At 39.6% G+C, this 25,039-nt stretch overlaps 1 protein-coding gene and 1 non-coding gene across 3 annotated transcripts in view; both read left to right on the top strand.

Moving 5' to 3' along the window:
* Positions 1-25,039, top strand: part of LSAMP (limbic system associated membrane protein) — a 771,811-nt gene that overhangs the window by 26,725 nt on the left and 720,047 nt on the right. The window lies entirely within an intron of this gene.
* Positions 22,082-22,245, top strand: LOC142441775 (U1 spliceosomal RNA). The gene has a single exon (XR_012783117.1). It is a non-coding gene; the product is annotated as a U1 spliceosomal RNA (small nuclear RNA).

Raw genomic sequence — 25,039 nt, forward strand, 5'->3', positions numbered from 1 at the left:
TTGTTAGCAGTTTCAGTCTATTGTGCCCTGCATGTGTTGTCCTGGGCTCTGTCCCTGTGAGTTGGAATCCACTCAACTACAGTGGGTTCTAGAATTATTCCCTTTGGGCAATCGTGTCAGCATTCGATTCCATTTTCCCTTGTCTTTGTTCAATTACCACTGAATCTAAATCACGTGCGACACTGCAGGAGGAAAAGCCTGTGAGGACATTATTAAGGTGTTGCCCTTCTGCCTTTCGCTCTTGGTGCTGTGCTCAGTGCAAGGTCTCTGTTTTCATTGAGACTGTAGCTCCTCTGCTGAATCACTGCTTTGTATTCCGCCAGAGACCATGGAGTATTCCCAGTGTATTTATTTTCCGTTCCTGAGCTGAATGCTGGGGGCTCCTTTGTCCTCATGCCTCTGAGCAGGAGTAAAGGAGATGGGGGATGGGAGGTGGAAGGGCGAGGAGGGGTAAGAATCCCAATAAAGCTTTCTCTATCCCCCAGAGAAATGTGCTCAAATGTCTTTAACATTGCTTCCCTCCGTGTTCTCCTCTGTGCTGCCCTTGCTCTTAATTGGATCTAGACCCTAGAGAAAGCAACTTTGTTACTGGGACGGTTAAAGGGAAAGAGGGGGGCATTTGGCTTGTTCACTTCTGGCAGTCTGTCCTCATTGGGAATAAATCTCAGATTCCTGATTTAGGGAAAAAGGATTCCACTTTCCTGGTCATGAGGAAATAGCACTTCCCTTCTATGGCTTTTTTCCTCTCAAAATGGAACTGGTTTCTCAAAATATCTGAAACTAATTTGCTTAGAGAATATGGTTCATTTGTTCCTTCAGCCATTTGTTTACACATCCATTCATTTATTTATTCAATTACTCAATAAATGGCTGTTACATATGTTCTTTGTTCCACTAATTGTGCTAAGTAGTGGAACAAAATGTTAATAGGGAAATAAGGCCCTGCCTTTGTAGAATTTGCTGCAAGGTGGAATATCATAATCGTGTAATCTAATGTGTGAATAAGATATTTATAGGTTACAGTAAGTGCTTTTATAATAAAGACTTTTAAGGGGATTGAGGTCCCTGGGTGGTGGTGGCTAGCTTGTTGGGTGCCATCTAGTTGGTTCTGAGCAATCGGAACCCCGTGTACACAGCAGAGCAAGACACTATCCCATCCAGTACCATCTGCGCAGTTGGTTTTATGTTTGGGCCCATTGTTGCAGCCACTGTGTCAATCCATTTTATCGACGTGCTTCCTCTTTTTGCCTGCTCCTCTACCTTATCAAGTATGACGATAAACAACACGTTGAAACGACATGAGATGAATCCTTCCATTTTTGCTTCTACGGAGCATTTGGTTGTACTTCTAAGACAGATTTGTTTGTGGTTTTGGCTGTCTGTGGTACCTTCAACCTGTTTTAACTCAAGTGGTCAATGTGTCAAACTGCTAACCCAAAGATTGGCCATTTTAGTCTACCCAAAAACGTCTGCGAAGGAACAGCTGGGAAGCTACTTTGGAAAACTCAGCCATCGATAACAGAACAACTCTACTCAGATACATAGGGACTCTTCATGAATTATAATTGACTCAGTGGTAACTAGTTTCATCAAGAGACTATTTTAGATAAAATATTCTTGTAAGTTCTCTCTGAAGGAATGATATGGAAGGTAGGTCCAAAAAGCTGCCTGGCAATCTTCACAACACTATTTCTTTTAAACAAGTCTAATGACATATAATTTTATATCATAAAATCATCTATGTAAAATATTTATTTCAAAGATTATTATTACATTTACAGAGTTGAGCAATCATCAGTATAATTCAGTTTTACCATTTCCAGGGGGAAAAAAAAAAAGAATCCTTCATGCACATACATTGTGTTTCTAGTCAATTCCTATTTCCATCCCCAACCCAAGGCAATCATTAATATATGTCTTATTTTTATGTGTCTATTCCTTTCTGCATATTCCCTACAAATAGAATCACACAGCTTGTGATTTTTCGCTTCACTTAAAATAATGAAGCATCCATATTTGTAGCTCGTTCCTTTTAATGACTGAGTAATATTTCAGTATATGGATATTTTACAGGATTTACCAGCTGTTAGAAATTTGAATTGTCTTTCATTGGGTTGTTGTTTGTGGTGCCATCAAATTATTCCCACCTCATAGAAAATCCACGGACTGCAGAAGTGAATTCTGCCAGCCCTGTACCATTCTCACAAGGGGTATGTTTGAGCCCTTGATGTAGCCACCGTGCCAAGCCATTGCTTTGAGCATCTGCTTTCCTTTGTGCTTACTCCTAGTTAACCAAGCATGGTATCCTTTCCCAAGGAGCCATCTCTCCTAACCACACATCTCAGTACACGACACAGAGTCTTGCGAATCTGGCTTCTAAGGGCATTGTGACGCTACATTTTCCAAGACAGGTTTTCTTGTCCTTCTGGCAGGCCAAAGTCATTTCAGAATTCTTTGCCAATACTGAGTTGCACAGTCACTTCTAACATCCACTTCAGTTTTTTCTTTCTTTCCCGTCATTTTAATGACCTTTTGCTTTCTTCATATATAATATTCATGACATCATCCCATAACTTAGCTTGTCTGTGGTTATTAATTTTCAATGTATAAGATCTACTTATTAGACTCTCTCAAAATTTGGTAGGATATACTCAAGGTGGTTATTGGCTCTCATGAGCTTGTTTTAATTGCCTTCACCGTTAACTTGAACTTACATATGAGCAACTGGTGCTCAGTTCCACTGTGCATTCCTGTCTCTATCCATTGATGTAGTCAGTTTGATCCTCATACATTCTAGCTGTACAAAATCATAGATGCCATTTATGTTGTTGGAAAAGGGTATTTTCCATGAAAAAGTCATTGACTTTGCAAAATTCTGTCATGCAACGTTCAGCTTCATTTTCATCACCAAGACAATATTTTACAACTGCCAACCCTGCATTGATTCCAGATTACATATTTCAATCACACTGTACCTTGATCGTATGTTTGACCCATTTCATACTGAATGAGTAGGTAGAATTCATTGTCATTGGTTTTAGTGGTTGGTGGTAAATTTGAATTATTGTCAGATGAACTTGTCTTCCTGGGAAGTATGTATTATTCTATCACAGACAGTATTGTACTTCAAGATAGATCTCGCAAAGTCTATTTGACAATACGAGTCACACCATCCTTCTTTACTCTGCTATTTCTGGCATAGTAAGATGTATAATTATCTGACTTAAAGTGACCAATATGAGTCAGTTTCAGCTCACTAATGCATCAATCTTTATGAATTCCATTTAATTTTTTATGAATTAAATTTTTCTAGAGTCATGCTTTGTACATTCCATATTCTGTTATAAGTGGATGTTTACAGCTATTTTGTCCCTCATGTTTCTGGGTGCCCCATCAGCAACTGAGGATCTTGAAAGCTTTACTACAGCCACTTCCTTGAACTTGACTCTACTTTGTCAAGGCAGCTTGTTCCCAGCTGTATTTTGAGTACTTGCCAACCTAAGTGACTCCTCTTCTGGTTCTGCATCTGACAAAGTTCTGCTACTATTAGGAAGGTTTCAGTGGCTAATTCCTCTTAAATAGACCACTTCTTGTTTCTTCCTAGTCTGTCTTAGGCTGAAAACTTCCCAGAAATTTGTCTACCACCTACACCTTGCTAGTATTTGAAATACTAGTGACATCACATCCAGGATCATGGCAAACCACCATAGTATGACGGTAATAGGTAAAGGGTGGATCCAATTTGGGACTATTGTAAATAATTCTGCTATGAACATGCAAAAACAGTTATTTTGTGAACATATATTTTGATTTTGATAAGTTCTTAGAAGTGGAATTATTGAGTTGCATAATAAGTTTGTTTCTTTACTTTTAACTGCTATTTTCCCCCTAAAATACTTGTCCCACTTTAAAAATCATACTACATATTCTCTGATGCATATTCTTCTTATTTTTAACAATTTTATTGGCATATAATTTATATAATGTACAATTCAATGATTGAAATATATTAAAATAGTTTTGCAATCATCACCACAACCAATATTACCACCTTTTCCTCATTTGTATACCCATTGCTATTCACTCCCTATTGATCCCCAGCCCCCTGCCATAATTCTAAGGAACTATTAATCTAGCTACTGTCTCTATGGATTACCTATCCTGGATCTCACATAAAGAAAATCACAAGAGATACCAGAAGGTAATAAAAGCTAGAACAAATTCAAAATGGGACAAAAGGGAACGGAATGATAATATTGCTAAATTTTATCTATCTACACCTGCAATAATCCACTTTCTAGTGCACTCTGTCAGAGGACAGGACTGTTGACATCCCTGGTCAGAGGGAATTCAATGAAGACCGAAACTCTGTGAGGACCCTCCAAATGGAGCTTCGGCTTCCACTAACATTGACAGCCTTCTGCAAACCAGGTGCTTAGAATTTAAGCTGAAATACAATTCCCTCCTCCGATCTTGAATTTTATTATTCACAATCCTTGGATCACACAAGCCAGTATGGTCTTTCCATGTGAACTTAGCTGAAATCTCAGACACATCTTTAAGACCCTCAGCACTATTCTTTCTTATAGCTGTTTAATGCTTTTTATTGTCTGCCTTTTTTACATGACCATTTTAATGAGAGGTAGTGGCGTTTTACTGTGATTTTTATTTATGTTTAGCAAATGATCAATTTATATGGAGTAATGTTTCATATACTTATGAGTTATTTTTATATCTTCTTTGACATTGAGTCTGCTCATTTGTTTTGTCTTGTGTTCAACAAGGCTATTGATCATTTTTATCTCTGAAATATAAACATTCTTTATATATTCTAGTTACAATTCCTTTATCACATATATGAATTGCAGCTATTTTGTCACAGGCTATGGTTTATCTGTATGTTTTCTTAGCATTACTTTGTGAAATGCAAAATTTTGAAATTATGATGAGGTCTAATTTTTTTCTAATATAATAAACTATACCTTTGCTATCTTATCTAAGAACTCTTTGCCTATGTCAGGGTAATAATTTATCTGTATGTTTTCTTCTAAAGGTTTTATCATTTAATCTCATAGTTAAATCACTGATCAATTTTATATTGATTTCTGGATGAGATTTGAAGATATGTATCTATATACATGTAGATTCTTTCTTTCTTTTCTTTTTCTTTCTTAGTGGACATACAACTGTTCCAGCACTATTTGGTAAAAAAACAAACAAAAACAAGCACTCATTTCCTTTTCCTGTGCAATTGCGTTGACATCTTTATCAATCTATTTATTTTTGAGTTGCTCTGTTTTAGGAGAAGTCAACAGCCAATGTCAACTGTGCATTTGTGTCTTGGTCAATTTTTGCCATACATTGCCTGAAATTTATAGTATTTAATCACTTATTATCTGTGTCCTAAAAGAAGTAGGATCTATATGTCTCTCTCTTCTACATGTGCATATTATACATATACACCTATATATTCTACATATAGTCTACATATATACACAGTTGTACAGTGTCTGCAACAATGGATTAAAACATAGGAACAACATAGGATGGAGCAGGCATGCAATGCTTCATTCTGTTGTGCATAGGGTTACTATGGGTTGGACCGGACTTGATGGTACTGATAACAACAACAACATACACACACAAGTATATGCATACTTTTTAAGTCGAGTACCAACGTTGAAATTATTCCTCTGTGCTATTACCCTTTTCTGCCCTTCAATATTTACACTATAGGATACTTAACCGATAAGAGTAGATAACAGGGTCAATTTTTCTTAAGAGTGGGAGATTCAGCAAAGTCTGAATTGGTAAGTCAGAAGAACCTGAAAATTTGCAAATATTTTCAGAGACATTTTGATACATATATTACTAGTTGTTTAATATAATCTCAAATCCTTTTCTCTAAATTTTGAAGTAGTCAATACAAGTAGATGAAAGAGAAGAGTAACAGCATCTTCTTCATATTAGACCATAAGTACCTAACTCTACTTTTCCTCCAGATTGATTCTTTTTGTCTCTATGTCTACTGTCTCCACTCAATTTATATACCTCTTCTGCCTTGATATGGTGATGGCTGTTTTAAATTCTTTTTATTTGAGGATTCCTGTTTGATTCACAAGTAAACTTTGTACTGTGAAGTCTTTGTACTGTGAGTTTTGACCCACTCTGCCCCCACTTGACTCCTTTCTTGATCACAACACACCCATTTTCAAGAAATGAAATTTCAACATTTCTGAGTCTATATAACTTAAATTTTCACTAACCTATATCTCAAATATTTCACAATCAATTTAATTACTCTCACTTAATAGCAGTCAATGACTTATTGACTGCATATATAGGAAATTGAAAAGGAAAGAACATTTAACTGGGTTGGTCAAGGAAGATTACATAGATATGTTGTAAATTAAATGTCTTGAAGGAAACTAGAATTGATCTAGTATAGATGCAGCAAGAATAAAAGAGTAGGGTACTAAAGACAGTGTGCTTTCTTTATTTTGCTCATTCATTTATTTGTTTATCACCATATATAAGGAATGTTTGAGCACAACAAAAGTAAGGGTGTTTTGGAAGACATTATTGAGTCATATAATCAGAACAGGAGACAAGGAGACCTTTCTAGAAAAGGTGGTATCAATTCTGACCCTTACATTCAGGACAGTGTTTACCTTTATGGCTAGAAGGAAGAAGGCTATGTGAAATGACGTGCAGAAGTACAGACAATTTAGAATGTATCATGAATTTAGGGAATTTATTGTGTTGAGATGCATGTGAGCATGAGAAAGCAGGAGACACTAGGTAAGTTCTGGGTGATTTCAGGAAATATATGTCTTTGCCTCACAAAGTACATTCCAAAGAAAATCAAAATAGATATGTCTGAAAATACAGATAAAGACCAATTGTGAGTCACTTAATATATCCAATTTAGAATTTCATTCTCTTTTTCAATGGAGCTAACTGATTTGATGACGAATTTTGAGATGGTTATGTCCTCTGAATTATTTGAAGATAAGGAAAGACTAGCAACTGAGGGCATTAACTTATCACAGTTTTGATTTTTGATAGTAGATTCTGAGTGGTGCAAATAGTTAATGGGCTCAGCTGTCAATTGAATGTTTCATCCAGAAACACATCTGAAGAAAGACAATACTATTTCCTTCCAGAAAATTAACCACTGGACACCCTATGGGGCACAGTTCTACTCTAACACACGTGGGTCACGAAGTCACAATTGACTCAATAGCCACTGATTACTGGTCATGTGTTTGATGACATTTGGGAATGCACTAGAATGTGACACTGAACATAACACAAAAAGATGATGACTATATTGAAGAAATGATCAATAAGAACTGTAGCTGGTAAAGACATACGATGTCCTACTTTGATGAGTTCCCACTGGAGTCTTAAAACTTTTTGAGCATCTAACTAAAATGCAGTCTAAGAACTTTTATTCTCCCCCCATCTGTAACAAAGAAGAGTGAAGAAAATCGAGGACTCAAAGAAATAATTAGTCTGTAGTACTGATGGATCTGCTTGAGGCCAGAAGTTCTAGATCAGCGGTTCTCAACCTGTGGGTCGAGACCCCTTTGGGGGTTAAATGACCCTTTCACAGGGGTCGCCTAAGACCATGGGAAAACACATAGAACAGAGACAACACTCCTCTATTGTTCTCCAGTGGGTCCTCCCCACATGAAGATATGCTGATATGAGAAAGAAGCTATCTCCACCTTCACACTGACTTTGGCTTTCTACACAGACTGTCACAAATTGTTGCAATGTAGTTTACTGTTGTGATATCAAGACTGTTACCCAGGCTACACCATGCTTCAAGACAAAATTTCACGTATTTGTAATTAGAAATAAATATTTCACAATATATAATTATGTACATATTGGCTTTGTGACTAATCACCAGGCTTCAATTATGTTCAATTTGTAACAATGCAAATACATCTTGCATAGCCTATATTTACATAACGATTCATAACAGTAGCAAAATTACAGTGATGAAGTAGCAGTGGAAATAATGTTATGATTGGGGGTCACCACCACATGAGGAACTGTATGAAAGGGTTGAAAACCACTTGTCTACATGGGACCCAGCTACCACTGCTGACTCTGAATGGAATTATGATAGAAGACCCTGGATAGAGTAAGAGAAAAATGTAGAACAATATTCAAAATCATTTTAAAGTGATCAGATTTTATCAATCTGATTTTTAAAAAAATGGTGGAACCCCTGAGGCTATGGCCTTGATCAGCCCTTCAAACCTAGAACTGAAATCAATCCTGGGAATCACCTTTTAACCAAACACAAGCCAAGACTGTGAAGTAAACAAGCATTTGTGAGGAATGTACTCTTCAAAACAGTCAGCCAACAACAAGAACAACATCAACAGCAAACAGCCAGCCATATGGGACTAAAAGTGTAGCATTTTCCTTTCCCCCAAACAAAGTTCAGAAGGTGAGGATGGACAGGAAGGAAGAAGTGGAAGAAAGGAAACTGCCGAGTGGGATGTTCTGTTCCATTGAGGGGAACGCAATTTATGTCACATGCAAAGTATATACAAAAGGTTGAAGAGGAAACTAATTCACTCTGTAAACATTAGAATGATTCTGCCACAGTAGAATGATCAGAAACAACAATAACCTTTGTCATAAGCACAACATCATCTGACCTACTTAACAAAAGGGTTGCTGGTTGTCTTAAAGCAGGAATTAGTGTCCTTCAAAGATGTCATTCAAATTTCAAGCTGGCGAATCAGAGGGACTTGATCAAAGGGAGCAGTGTGGGTGAAGGAACGGTGCTGCATTTTGTCTTTAGACCTGCCATGTTTGAAATGACATTAGCATATCTAATAGGTCTTTTCTCTTAGCCGACTAAAATAACTGTGACTCAATGTCAAGTGCGATAGCAAATGGTGAAGTTGGCAAGATTTATAGCGTGGGCGAATGCATTCCCTTGGCTTTGGTTGTATAGGAAATTGACCAAGCAAGCATCCCGACTCTGGTCACAGAAAGCAAGCAAAGAAGCGAGCGAGAGAAGAGAATGAACACATGTGTCAAAGATGGGACAACTTTCCAAAAATGGTGCCAAACATAGTTCAAGGGCATGTAGGCTGTGAAAGCCCTTGCAATTAGATCTGAATCTGTCACCCAAGTGAGATTTTCCATTGATATATTTAAGAGCAATGCCACTCCTTAATGTGACCCCTCCATCAGGAAATGCACAGACACCTACAAAACTTGGGTGAAAATGGGGAGCTAATAACGAGTATGAGGTGTTCTGAAATTGATTGTGGGAGTAATTGCCCAACTCTTCTTATTACGATTGAATGATTAAGTTGGATGATGTATGAAATATATCATATAATCAGACTATTTTAACAAAAGACCAAGATTAAAAAAATATCCACATAATGGAATCTCTAAGGAACACACAAAGGAGATGTGCTGCTCTGATATCATTGCGTATTTTTCATAATCAGTCCTGACAAGTGAAAGAATGAGATTTCATTCCCTTAAAGGAACAGGAAACCAAGCCCTTTCATTAAAGAACAAGAGGAATGGCCAGGATGCAACCCAAACTCTCTGCCACCTCTTGGCTCATCCCCTTGTCCTCTTTTCTGATTTGTGTTTTCTTGTCAGCATTTTCTCCAGCAGATCGATTCCTCTTTAGCCAGTCCCAGGGATTTTTAAGCAAAGGGAGAAACTTACTCTTTGCAGGTGAGAGATAATCAAATTGAATATTACACAGCCCCCGAAGTGCAGGCAGCTGATAACAAGAGCCAAACTCAATATCCTGACAGATGTTGTCTTGGATTGATTAATCTCTCCTCTCACACTGGTGGAGCCGTTCTCTAGCATGAAATCACAGCCCTTTGGCCCAATCCCAAATGGCTTTCCACGTGGCTGTGGCTGCCTCAGAAGTAAAACCCTCTTAAGTGTGCAGTAGAAGCTCTTCTTTATCAGGAGCAGGAAATTGAATCCCACTTTTCCAGTTTGCCTATGTCTGCTTCGAAATCCACTGTAGTGGAAGGCTAGATTCAGGGATTAGTTCATGGTGTTGAGAACAAAGATGCTTCTGCTGTGATTTTTGGTTGAGCTAATACTTGTGCTCCTGGTAACAAAACCTCTTTACATCTTCAATGACAAGACTTGAGGAATGTATTATTTTATGGTTAAAAAAGGGAGGAAAGGTTTAACAAATAAGACTTTAACAAGTGAAAAGAGAAAACTCCCCCCAAATTTTAAGACCACCTTGCCTCTAAATGCAAGAGAACAGGACAAAGAGTTATCTTTCTTCTTTACCCCCTTGTTCCTTGGTTCCCTCCCTCCCTTCTTCATATCCTTGTCTCCCTCTTCCATCTATCCTTTCTCTCTGTTTTCTCTTCCTTATGCCTGTCTTTCTCCTTTTATTCCATTTAACAATGGTGTACTGTAAGATGATGACTAAATACAGAAGAAGCAAAGGATGATGAAATCACAGAATAAGCAAACAAGAAAAAAAAAATAGCCTGTGTCTTCACAGAGCTTCCAATTCAGCAGGGGAGCTAGGAGATCCACCGGTCCCAGACATCACTGTAATAAGCCTCTAACAAAATGGTGTGTGCCCTGGAAGCAAGAGGAAACCCAGGGAGGGTTCGTATAGGAAATTGAGTTGGTTCCGATGTTTGAAGGGTGGTAACGTATAGATCAAAAGAACAAGGAGGGGCGCGTGACAAATAGAGCAACACCAAAACCCAGCTATACCCTCTCCATGACGACAATTCTGGCGCATCCAACAAACCAACCACAGTCGGGCAGCTGATTCCTACTTTTTTTAGTCGCCCTTTCTGAGGGTTTCTGAGGCCATTCATCTTTATGGGAGCAGATAGTCTTATCTTCCTCCCCCAGAGCAGCTGGTGGGTTGGTTGGTAGTCCATATCTTACCGGGTATCATAACCAGGGCTCTTTCTATCTCAATGACCTTTTGTAGCTGTGTGAGGCTGAACTATTTAAAGTAGAAGGCAGCCTCCTCTTTGTCCTGTGCAGTGGCTGGTGATGGCCTTGTGGTAGGCAGTCTAAACCCTAATCCACCAGGACTCCTTAAATAGAGGTAAGCATGTGCCAAAATGAACATAGCTTATTCCATGTACCTGTGCCAACCGCATGCCACATGAAGTGGCAATCCTACTGTCAATAAGACTAGTCACACTCTACTTTTCCAACTGTTCCAGACATACCTCTGCCCGTGCTCTGTGTACATTCAAACTATGATTCATGGCATGTGTGTATAATCTCCATGGCCTAAAGCGTACTAAGACTAGCAAGGGCAATTAGTACTATTGTAAATACAATATTATTGCAAAGTAGTACTAAATAGAGACAATTAGTACTATTGTCAGTATGGATTGCAACGCAAGGCGAGGAAGCCAAAATCCTTGCCACTGGACCACTAGAAAACATCATGATCAATGGAGAAAAGATTCAAGGATTTCATTTTGCTTGGATCCATAATCACTGTGCAAGGAAGCAGCAGTCAAGTGATCAAACAATGTGTTGCATTGCACACGCGTGGGATGCAAGACCTCGCTAAAGTGTTACAGAGCAAAGACATCACCTGGAAGACTAAGGTATGCCTCGACCCAAACCCAGGCATCTTCGGTGACCTGATATGAATGTGACTATAGGGCAATGCACAAAGGCCATCAAATCATGGATGCATTGTTGGTGTTGGTGAAGGTGTCTGGCACCGAGAGATGCTCAACAAGTCTGTGGAATGATTGGTTTCTGTAATGCAGATAGAAGCCAGTGGTCCAGGACTGTTTCCCGCAATATCTTGGTTTTACAGGATGAAGCAAAGTTTTAAAGTATGGAAATAGACCTATGCTATGTAGATTATTACTTTACTTCTTTAAATGCATGTGTTATTCCCTCCCTGCCCACCTTTCTTTTGCTTTCTATGGTAGAATCATAGGAATGTATATTAAAGGTTTTATCAATGTCATCATTTTAAGTAAACTATTGGGGTTGGTATGAATATTTTATTTTCAAACTTGCAGGATATATTTACCTCCCCCGCACCCCAATTCTTTCACCCTGTCCTCCAATATTCTACCAGTCTCTCTTGTTTGGACGGCTTCTTCCACCATCTATTGCCTAAAGTCATGTTGACAAATTTGAGTCTCTCATTTTCAGTGTCTGCAAGGGCCTATATTAATTCAACATCAGCATCATTATAATGCAGCATGAAAGGTACAGCGCTATTATTATTTATTATGATGCTTTGAGTTTGCACTTTACCTGTGGGAAGTTTCAAATGCCTGCATCATTCCTGGCTGCTGTAATCATCTATTTGCATAACTTAAGGGCATGTCAGCTCTCTCATATACATAAGAAAAACAAGGCAATTTGAGTAATACTTCTTGCTACAGTAACAAAGGCAATAACAACACCACTCCCAATTTCAGATTGTTTGGTTGTGGAAAGTACCAAGGAATGCTTGTTGGTCCCAAGCCCAATGACTGATTTGTATGATAGCTCATTTAACTTTGCCCTCTGACCTTTGAAACATTGGATACTGTCATAGTTAGCTGGTAGTTTTCATTGTATAAATTTGTTACGTCCTTGTCATTGCTGGTTCTATTGTTAGGTGCCTTCTAGTCTCTGTTCACTCATGGTGTCCTATGGAAAATGGAAGAAAAGACTGTCTCTGTGGATTGGATTGATTTATGTGAATGTCCTTCTCTTATGCCTTGACCTTCTACTTTTCCAAATATGTTGTCCTTCTCCAGTGACTGGTCCCTCTTGGAGACATCTCCAAAGTATGGGAGACAACATCTCACCATCCTTGATTTCTAGAGGTATTCTGGCTGTCCTTATGCCAATATAAATTTGATTATTCTTCTGGCATATTTAGTATTTTTTGCCAGGACTGTAATTTAAAGACGTCAATTCCTCTTTGTCCTTCCTTATATATGGTGCAGCTTTCCATTCATATACTATTAAGTTAGGAATGAATACTCTTCAAAGTCACATCTTTTTATATTTTTAATACTTTAAAGATTGTTTACAACAGCTGTACCCAATGCTGTAGTGTTCTTCCCTGGCTTCTGGTCCCATGGACATTGATTAGGGATCCAAGTACATTGTAATCTTTGACAGCTTTATTTTTTATCCTTTTATGATGATATTGGATAGTGATCCAATTGCGAAAAAAATATGAGTTCTTCCGGTTGAGGAATTATCTGCATTGAAGGTTGTGATCTTTGATTTTCATTAGTTATTTGCTGCAGGCTCCTTATTGCTTCAGCTGGCCGTGTTATGTCATCTGCCTAGTGCAGGTAGTTAATTAACCTTCTTCCAGTCCTGATGTCATGATCTTCCTCAGTTTGTCCGGCTTCTCAGATTATTTGCTCAACATTCATGTTGACTAATTTTGGGGAAAGGATATAGCCCTGGCGCATACCTTTCCTAATATTAATTAGGTAGGATCACCTAGTTAGATTTATTCGTAAGTATTGTATATATTTTTTTCAGGGCTGTTATAAATGGCATGATTTTCCTGATCTCAGGGTTCTCTTTGTTAGGAATCCAGCTAGGTTTTGTAGATTAATCTGTTATCCTGCCACATTGCTCCTCTCCTCTGTTAGCTCCAGGTGCTTTCTGGTGGAGTTTGTGGGGAGTTTACATACAGGATCATGTCATCTGAAAATAGGGATGGGTTCATTTCGTCCTGACCCTTTTGTATCCCCTTTATTTTCTTTCTTGTCATATTGCTCTAGCTAACACTTTCTGTATAATGTGAAATAAAGCAGTACCCCAAACTGCCCAAACGAGCAAACACATTTGTCTTGAAGAACTATAGCTAGAATGCTCCTTAGACGTAAGGATGGTGAGACTTTATCTCATGTCCTTTGGCCAGGTTGTTAGGAGAGACCAGTGCTGGGAGAAGGACATCTTGCTCGGTAAAGAAGAGGGGCAGTGAAAAGGAGACAGCTTCAAGGAGATGGACTGACACTGTGGCTGTACTGGTGGCTCAAACACGACACCGATTGTGAGGATGGCCCAGGACCAGGCAGGGTTTCACTCTGCTGTCCACAGGGGCATCGTGCCTCAGGCCTGACTCGATGGCACCTGACATCAACAACGACCTTGAATGCAAGGGGATAAAGGACATCTTGTCTCGTTGTATTCTCAAGAGAAACAGTTTATTCTCCGTTGAGACTAAATATTGACTGTTGTTATATTTAATTATCTTAATTAAGTTGAGGGATTTTCTTTCTATACACATTCTACAGTTGTTTTGTTTGTTTAAAATCAAGAATGGGTATTGGACTTTGAACAATAACTTTTCTGGAATGATTGAAGTGATCGTGTGGTGCTTGTCTTATTTATTTAGTGCTGTTATAACCAAAATACCACAAGTTAGTAGCTTTAGCAAACAGATTTATAATTCACCAAACATAAACCAGTAAGCTATATGCTCTTAAAGGTCAAGTCTTTGATTTTGATCTACAGCTGATAAATAAAGAGATGAGTATATGAACTGGAAACACATTTTACCTTAGTTTAGGAGGCGAGAACTTCCGATCCCGGATGGCAGCCCTGGGGAAGGCTTTCTCTCCGACAGCTTTGCAGGAAGGGGTCTTGCCTTCCGAGCGTCTCCTGTCTTCTTCCTGAGCAGGTGATTTGGCTCCTTTATTTCCCTCTCTCACGACAAGGAGCCCCAGAGACAGAGTCAGGGAAGCATGAGCGACTCACGAACATACCAGTGGTTTAACCCACCAGCTGCTCGGCAGGAGAATCTCAAGGCTGTCTGGTCCCATGAAGATTTACAAAGCCATGGGCATGACAGATAGGGTCACTATGCATTAGCAGCTACTCAATAGCAGAGAGCTAGCTCCCTGATTGGTATATTCATGTGATCTCTTTTATAGCTGCAAAGGAGATTGGACTTAAGACGTACCTTACCTACATAGATCATCTGCCTCATTAACCTTAACAAAGATGGCTCATCCCCAAATGAGATTATAACCACAGGGATGAAGTTTAGCATTTGCCGCACATGTTGTGAGGAGACACAATTCAATCTATCACAATTTGGTTATTTGTATCCCTCCACGAGCAATATTGTGAAGGAGGAAATACTTTGTTCAGATAGATAGATAGATAGATAGATAGATAGATAGATAGATAGATAGATAGATAGATAGATAGATATTTGTGACAACCCACCTTCATAGCTCTCTTTCTACCACGTATGAGCCAGATGACCGCAGTCAACATTAGCAAGCCTCAATGTCTTCATCTGTTCAGCGATCATACTGAGTACTGCTGTTTGGGGTTATTATAAGCATTAAATGTGAGGCTACATGCAGAGAGCTGTGTGTGGAGAGTACAGCAGAATACAGAGTAGAGATCACAGAACTCACAGAAGTTCCTATCATGCAGGTGACTAGGACCCACGGCAATCATGTGATTTCTTCCAGCAAATAAAACAACATCAAAGAATCTGGCTGGGTTTTGTTACCAATTAGGTAAACTTTAGCTAGCTACGTTGCATAATTATGTTTTTCTGCTCTAAATCAGTAATTTTTATGATTGTGGTGGTCAGGTCTTTGTTTTTGATCAGCATCTGGTGAATGGAGAGATGAATGTATGAACTAACTGGCAAAACCATGTCAGGCAGGATTAAGAGATGCTAAATGAATTGTGCAGTAAACCACAGCTGTGGACACGTCATTGAAACTCACTGCATCCTTTCATAGGCCTGGTGATCTTCTGAAAACACATGGAGCACATTTCTACTCTGCCGGGCACACATGGTGCCAGCAGGAGGAGAAACGGATTTGGTGGCAACAGCTTTGGTTTGGGTTTTCAGGGCGGAGTATTTTGAGAAACATGCTACTGGTAGAGTAGGAGGATGTAGGGGAAATTACTCTGTGTGTGTGTGTGTGTGTGTGTGTGTGTGTGTTTTCAACAGTGAGGGCTTCTACTATTTTTGTCTGAATTTAGCAGTGAGAACAGTTTCCAGATGAGCTATAAGTCATCCTGCAAAAAAAAAAAAAAATCTAACTTCCCCCAAATGAGTGGCCCTGTAACGTACACACCAGTGTGCAAAATTAGTTTAAAGTGAACGATGCTTGCTTTTGAAAGAATGATGTGCACCTCTCAATTGGAAACTTCCATCACAGCTAGCTTGCTATCTCTTTTTTCTCACTCTCTTTGAATGACGTCCTCTTGCATTTGGTTTAATAGAGACATGCTTATAACCTAAAGGAGAGGGGCAGGCTGATTTTGAGAGCCAGCTTCATGTGCTTTTTCTAATTTCTGTGAAATTAGCAGGTGATTGACAGGTTTCAGCTTTCTTGCCCTTTTCCAGTTGGCTGACCAGTCACGCGTTTGTGAGGGAGGCCTTTGCATTTTGATTGGGCATTCCCTTTGAATCTTTCTGGATTTCTTGTCCCAAGAGCACACTGAATTATAAATGTCTGAACCCCCTCCCCCACCCCCCATGGATGATGTTTATGAATACATTTAGTTTAGGGATGGCTTCTCACTGCTTGCTACACAGATTCAGGCATCGGTGCAAGGTAAGGTGTAGGTTTTGGGTGCTGATCTGGTTTGAAGACTGGAAGTCTTTTTGTGGTGACTGAATGATTTGGGCCAGTGAATGTTGAGGAAATTAAAGCTCCGCAGGCTTTGTTAGAAGCGAATCAGAGGGAAGCTAAACACGATGGGATATTGAGTAATTTTTTTTAATTTTAAGGATTATAAAGAATATTTGTGAAATGTGTACCTCACCCAACACTATTACTATTAGTGTGTTTTTATGTTAAAATGTTTAGTGGAAGTGGAAGTGTTTCTTTCATGCTTTCTATGCAGAGGAAAGCAAAAAACAAATTCATTGTCCTCCAGTCAATCCTGACTCATGTCCACCCTGTAGGTAGGGTGGGACTGCCCCAGTAGATTGCTGTAGAAAGCCTCGTCTTGTCCCTATGGGATATCTGGTGGTTTCGAAATGCTGACCTTGTGGTTAGCAGCCCAATGCATAACCAAAAGCAAACTATACTGTGCAGTGAGGCAAACATTTCCCAACTGACAAAGATGTGATCCGTACATAACTGCTTTAAGACTGATGGAAAATCTGACTTCAAGACAAATTCAGGGACTGCCTGTATATCACATGGCATTCACCCAGCATCCGAATCACATCATACCCTATTTCACACGTCGTATCATGGACATTAAGTAACTCATGATGGTATTAACTTCATAAAGTGGAGAGCTACTTCCTTACCAACACAGTTTACTCCTCAGTTTATTCCTCCACATCTGGAATAATAACTGTTTCATTACTTGCTGGATCTTAGGTCAAACTGATTTTCTGTAGTGTTCTGAAACTCACCAACCCATGAAAATGCTAAGCAATGCTATTCCTTATGTTTTATTTTTATAAATCTGTCAATTCATTTTTGACTTAGATTCATGATGGTTCTTTTTATCCAACTCCAAATTATAATGTAATTCACTCCCAAAGCTTTCCTAATTATCTGAAAAACCTAAGAAAGGGATTTGTTTTGGATGCAGTTTTATCAAATACCATTTAGCATCACTTCCCATATGTCTTATTTCCAAAAATGTTTTTATTTTATTGATGCCTCATTTGACAACTGAGAGTAGTTAATTTTGCCATCATGGGCCAAGTCTGGGCCAAACTGTAAACTCTCAGGCAGCCTGCTGCCTCCTCTTTCCCCCACCCCATTTCCCCAAGGGCCCTCTTCCAGGTCCTTGGAGACTGTGTGGTATTTTACTATCTACTCCGGTTCCACATGACATTCCGCAGGAGTGCTTCTTCGTTGGTCGAATGACACAAAAGAACGATCTACCTGCTCCTCATTCGATTTTGACCATATGCAGGCAAATTACGGTGGATGAAAACAGCATGTGGCAGTGTCCCCCCCAAAAAATGAGTTCTTGAGTTCACACCCTGCTGTGTCATTTGCCGGCTCTGCGATCTAACGAACCCTCTTGCTCTTCACCTGTACAATGGGGGTGATCATGTTTCCTATCCGATAGACTTTAATCAGACATAACGGCATGAAAAATGGCTGGGGCAATTTATACAGAGAAAAGAGGCTACTCTCAAGAACTGGCCCTGTGGAAACTAGCCCCTGAATGCATTTCAGCAAGGGAGCCTTTTTTTCAGTCCATACGTCCCAATGAAGCACATGCAGTCAGTGCAGATTTTAACGTTTGCAGGGTAAGTGGTCTGGGATCTCATTAAAAGTCTGTTTCTCCTTGAGATGAGCCTTTTGGTTTCTCAGAATGCATTCAAGTAATGAAGAAGATTGCATTGCCAGCGATATAAAAACAGCCATCGTTAGAGTAAATATATGCAATGCCCTTGATAGGAGAGCCTGTGATATTAGGGTAGCACATCCTAAGGGAATTCCAGGCAAGAGAGCGCAGAGAACCCTCTGTGACTTTTCCAGGAGAGTCTATGATCTTAATCTCATCTGCTGCTTGGCCTGACTGTTTACTCCCATGTTTGCCTCTCTGTTCCAGCGATTGGGTAGTATAATCAAGTATGAATAATTAGGACAGCTGGCTGTGTTTATCCAAATAGCTCAGTGGAAATAGCGCCAGGTAGCAGCCACTGTGGTGATCATACAGCCCAATGGTATCCTCTTGCAGTTTTCACCCTGGGAGCCAACTTTGAGGGTGGCGAGTGAAGAAAGAAGAGCTGGGAATGATGGAGGTGGGTTAGGGGATGGGGGTTTAGCCCCCAAATCCCAGAATGGACCAGGTAGCAACTGTTGTGTCCTTGTCAGAGTATGTGTCCTTTATTGTGACCTGTGTTTTGTTATGAAAAGATTTGCTTGAAAAATTAGTTAAGGAAACGTTTCCAAACAGAAGCTAGAAACAGAGGATAGCAAAGACAGTTTGTTCCAAGTTCAGGAAAAAACAAAATCCGTTAATTCCATAATCTCACCAAGATTTGACAAACCCAATTGCCCGTGGACCTGGATTCCAACAGGTGATGGGGGAAGGCTCAAAGAGTATCCTCTCTAATCCCTTCTCTCTTTGGCATCCTGTAGCTTTGCCCCAGTCCAGTGAACTTATGTAACAGTGGGAGGCCATGCATGAAGCTTTTTATTTTGCCCCCAAATACACTGCCATGCGTTGATTCTGACTCACAGCAACCAGATAGGACAGGGAAGAACTGCCCTTGTGGGTTTCCAGCACTGAAACTCTTTATGGGAGTAGGAAGACTCATCTTTCTCCTGCAAGCGGCTCATGGTTTCAAACTGCTGACCTTGCGGTGAGCAAACTGAAGTGTAAGTACGATACGATATTAACTTAAACCTCCATGGGTAGGTCCGAGAATGCAAGGAATTATTTTTTTTAAGTTTTATCGGGACATATTCTACATAGGACACAATTCTGTAGTTCAATCATTATCAAGAAGTGTTGTACGATGGTTACCACAAGTGAGAAAAATATACAAGAACAACAACAACAAAAATGAAGTTCCATCTCTGTAGATCAATTTATTAAGATCCCTTGAACTTAGACTTATGACTTAGGTGCTGCATAGACATTTAACAGAAACTAAGGAAATTGTCTTAAGGTGATGAGAGTTGTAATAACATTGTAATTAATAATAAAAGTTCAAGAAGGAGGTGAATGTCAGATTTGCTTGAGGTTCACTATAGTCAAGGGATGTCAACGTCTTCCTTATCTGTCATCAGGCTCAGTGCGAGCGACCACAGGAGGTGGACAGACAGAATTTGAGCAGAGACCTCACACTGGAGCGGCCTTTAAAAGCGCCAGTAACACTCTCACATCATAGGTCTGGAAGCGTCTTCCTCTTCCCATTCAGCACCCCCAAAGCGTATCCAGCTCCTTAATTAGACATATGTCTGCTATTTATTACCATTTAAAAGGGCAAGTGGTTAATGTCCCACTGTTGGAAAATCCTAGTAATTAATTATTAACTAAATAAGCACAGCTCCTTCTCTACCTCCCTCATCTTGCGTCGTGTCTCCCTGTGTTTATATATTAGTAGGGAGTAATTAAATGATGGCAGAGAATTGCCTCAAAGCTAGCCAATGGCACCCGCCATACAGTGAGTCCATCCACCGTCCCCGCGTTCAGCCGCCGTTGGCAGTATGTGTCCAGGGAAGAATGGGGTGGGTTCATTCCAGCACTTGCCCTTACTTCTCCAGGTCACGGGTGCAGTTTCGCATAGGTAAAAATCGGAGCACGTTACTTTTACTTACATCTTTCCAAAGGAGGTGGGATGAGCAGCGTCTGCAGAGCTCAGCATGCCAAGCATTGTTAAAAGAAAAAAAAAAAGTCCTTACATAAAGAGTTATTTCGTCGTCCTGAGATGTTCCTCTGCAGGAAAGAAGGAGATGAAGAGGTCGCCGTGAAGGGCTCTGAGCCGAACTTGTCCTGAAAACGACGCTGTGCCCACGTCTGACTTACATCGTGCTCCGAGGGATCCAGAGAGAGCATGCTCTACAAACAGCTGGTGGTTGAGCTGTACTGACCAATCCCTGTCTCTGATATTGGGACACTTTGTCCTGAGAAGCATCTCTCATCCAAGACACTTGGAGAGTTTTCCTCAGTACAGCTCTTAACAGCCGTTCCAGGCAATTAGGAAGCCAGTGTCTGTGGTGTGCAGACGGGGAAACCAGAGTAGGAGAAGGACAACTTGCTCTTTGTACTTCTATATAGTGACTCAGCAGTAGTCTTGGGGATAGAACGCATGACTCTGTGGGAAAGATTACTGCTGATCGCTGTTGTGTGTCTGAGAATCAGAAAAAGGAATGCTTTTCTAATCTACTAGTTGTTATGACTTTATGTGTTCTTTTATTCTACTGGTGGGACAGAAAAATTATTGACTTTAGGGCCCCATAGACATGACCATTTTACTGGTTAATCATTTGGACACAGAAATTGGGTGAATTAATATTTACCACCCATGTCCGATGGCTGTGAGAATTACACACTTTTTTTTATTATGTCCATAGTCAAGGTTGGATGTTTCTCAGGATATAGAACATGAGGTGAGCTTTGTAAGGGTCAAGCACTTGTGATTCATTTTCTAGGTTGGAAAACTCAATTCAGTTCCCACTGCATTCTCGCAAGATCAAATACCAAATGCAGAAGTACAGTAAATATTCCATTCAGATTTCACTTTCAGCAGCTAATCATGATAGATTTAGCTATTTCAAATAAATGATCTATCTTAGTGAATGGTTCAAAGGGAAGAAAAACAAAGAGTCTTTTCTCACTTGAGGAATCAATACTAAAGATTGATAATTGTCTCATTCATTTATTTATGGGAATGTTCTCATCTGTAAGAAGTTTCTAGAAAAGTAAAAAGTTTCTGGCTAGTACTGGTTAAGGACGTGGCTAGAGAAAAAGAGTGGGATTTCAAATCCAACCAGAGGTGCCTTTAAATAAAGGCCTGGGTGCCTATTTCTGAAAGATGGTAACCATTGATAACCTTGACTCTAGTTGAATTGACTTGGCAACCAAAGATTTTAGTATTTTTTTCTTTTGTTTTGTGTTTTTACAACTGACGCCATCAGCAAAATGGACTGACACAGTGGCTGCAAGGGTGGGCTCAAGTGTAACAGCTGTGAGGATGCCACAGGGCCCGACTGTGTTTCCTACATTGTACACAGGGTCACTATGAGTTTGAACTGACTTAATAGCAGCTGACAAGAACAAACAAATAAATAAATACATGTTTGTTTATGTATCTTATTTTCTCTTATAGTTGTTCTGTTTATAATATATGATATATATGATGTAACATTTCTATTATTAATTAATGTATACATGTAGATAACCGATACGGAAGGAAAATATTAATGGAATTTGTTTTAGGTTTCTGCCTAAATGCTTCTCAACGACTCTACATTTAAACCCTAATTACTTGATAATGGGAAGCTTGTATGATGGTCACATCAAAGTCTATTTCTCATACATCGTTGCAGGATATGTATATTAGAAATTGAAACTAAGGTTGCTAATAAGAAGTCAAGGGAAAATACAAATGGTGAGTGAAAATACAAATAGCCCCTATGGGAGACACCATGATCATGAAGGCGGTTTTCCCAGGGCGAGGCTTATCCCTTGCACTCCGGATGTGCTGACCCCTACGATTTCCCCAAATGTGTGAAACTCGACTGCATAATTTGTGGTCATGGGGGACTGCATTTGCGCTCTCCCCTTGAAAAAAAGAAAAACATAGTCCCTATCTTATGAAATATGAATTCGCCTTATTTTCGATGTGCAAACTCTCCAGTTAGCAGCCCAGAGTGTGAACTGTTGTAGGACGATGTGGGTGCCCTTACATTGGTCCCCACCCTGAGCCACCCGGTGCCCAGCAGGGGGCCACTCTCCATCATTGTCAAGCCTGAGCCCCTTGTTGTCATCGTTCTATGTCCATCTTTCTTGCTGAGGGTTTTTCTCTCCTTTGTTGACCCTCCACCAAGCAGGATGTCCTTCTCCAGGGACTGGTTTCTTCGGATAGCATGTCGATAGCACTGGAGATGAAGTCTCGCCATCTTCACTTCTACGGAGCATCCTGGGTAAACTTTTTCCCAGACAGATCTGTTTGTTTGTTGGGCAGAAAAACATGGTGATTTTGAAGTTTTTTGGACAACATCATGGGCTCTCCTCAGACATTCCTTAGTCACGTGCATCGGAATTGAAGGGAAATGCTGTGGCTTTGGTCAGGTGTCCTTTTGCTTTAAGGTGGCATCATTGATCTTGAATATACTCTGAAGAGGTCTTTCGTGGCAGATTTACCCAAGTGCATTATGTCCTTTGATTTCGTGAAGACTATCGACTGCCGATGCAAGTCCATGCAATCTTTGACGACTTCTATCATTTCTCCACGGTGTTGTTTAGTGATCCAAGTTTGAGGGTTTTGTTTTCTTCACATTGGGTTGTAATTTATATTGAACACTGCAGGCTTTGATCTGAATGAGGAAGTACTTTAAGTCCATTTAGCGTTCAGCAAGTGAGGTTGTGTCTTCTGCCTATTAGAGGTCATTCATGCGTCTTTCACCAATTCTCACGTTGTATTCATCTTCAGAAAGGTCATATTCTCAGAGTCTCTGCCCAGCGTGGATTCATTGCCATAGGACCAACTCCGTCTCATGGTGACCCCAGAACACACAACAGAACTGCCTCTTCAAGTTTGTGAGACTAAATCCTTCAGAGAGGACACACGCTATTTGGTCCCCATTCACAATGACTGGTGCTTTTGAACTTCTCAGTGACCTGTGCTTAGCAGCTCCCATGTGTAACCCATTAGGCCACCAGAGCTCAGGCCACAGATTGAATAAAGTATAGCAAAAGGATATAATCCTGATCAAACCCAACCCACGACCAACAAGTTGTATAGACAACAGAAAGAAACCCTGCCCAGTCATGCTCCACCCTGACAATGGCTGGATTGAGCCCATTATTGTAGCCACTCTGTCAATCTGTTACATTGAGTGCCTTTCTCTGACAGTAGGGTTTTAATATTACTTCTATTATAGTGAAGCATTTTTCAGAATCTCAATGAGTTTCTTTGGAGCTTAGCAGTTCAATGTGGTACAGCCAGTAGTTATGCATGGGAATGTGAACCTCAATCTGCTGTTTGAAACCATCAGCTGCTTTGCTGGAGAAAGAGAAGTCTACTATGCTCTATAGAGGCATTCTGAGTCAGAATGAACTCAATGACAGTGAGTTGTTTATTTGTTTGGTTTTTTGGGGGTAGGGGCTTGAAAAATGAGGAAGGATTTATGACCTGGCCAACAGTCCCTAAAATGGATCATTATAATGAATAATTGTCAGGTCTGGAAATAAGTCCGATTACTCTCAGTGGTCACCTGGGACACAGTATTTAGTAAGCACTTGCTTCTGATCATACTCAATCTATAGTTCCTAGCATGCAAATTTATTATTTTACATGACAGGGTAAACCAGGCATGCAAATCACGCACCAGAGTCCTGAAGAAAGCTACGTGAACCATAATCAACAAAGACTCCTGATTGAAAGAGCGCAGGTTTGCCTCCAGAAGTTACCATTGGTGAAAGTCCTCAGACTATGTTTATACCATTAACATGCCTTGCAAAGTCCTGGAAATTGGAATAGAATATGATTGTTTTGTATCCTTACAGAAAGAAACAAAAAAGAATGATGGAGGGGGGAAAAGGGAGAGAGAGAAGCATAAGATGGGAAAGCAAATTATTACTGGAGTTCATCAAAGACTTGTAACTGTTGAGAAATAATATGATTATTTATTAATAGGATAAGAGGAGATTTGATAAGTTATTTAAATTGTTCAATATAAAAATGATTATCTGAAATGAACTCCCAAATAATTGTAATAAAAGTTTAAAGCAAACAAAAATATGATTATTTATTAATAGGTAATAATAAATAATTTATTAATAAATAATATTATTTAACATGTTCAGTAATTAGTGTTGAGATTCAAATGAGGGTGATCAGTTGTTAGCTACTAAAGTCTTTTACATTTGAATATTGTTTTAATTACCTTCACATTTCTGTTTCTTTCATTCTTTTTATTTTCAGGGTTGTGTATTTTATTTCCAAACCATTTTATTGGGAGTTAATACAGATATCATATCCTTCCACAGTCCAGTCTCATCAAGCAATATTACACAATTGCTACCAGAATCCGTTTCGAAGCATTTTCTTCCTTCTTGAATTTCTTGGTATCAGCTCCCCTGACCCGGGAGCCCCAGTTCTAATTGTCTCTACAGGTTCATCAGTCCTGCATTGTGGAGACACACATAACCAAGATTTAAGATGGCTACCCACAATGACAAAATACACCAGAGTTAAACCCCAATGTGAAAAGAACCAAAACAACCCCCCCCCCAAAAAAAAACTCAGAAAATTTTGAAAAGCTGATCAAGCTCATAGGGTCTCAGAAGGATGATCAAGCGACAAGGTTTTAACCATTCAGGTTTATCATTTTAATCAACTTTGGTCATCTCTCTA

The sequence above is a fragment of the Tenrec ecaudatus genome, chromosome 2 (assembly GCF_050624435.1).
Source record: "Tenrec ecaudatus isolate mTenEca1 chromosome 2, mTenEca1.hap1, whole genome shotgun sequence".
Classification (NCBI taxonomy): Eukaryota; Metazoa; Chordata; class Mammalia; order Afrosoricida; family Tenrecidae; genus Tenrec; species Tenrec ecaudatus.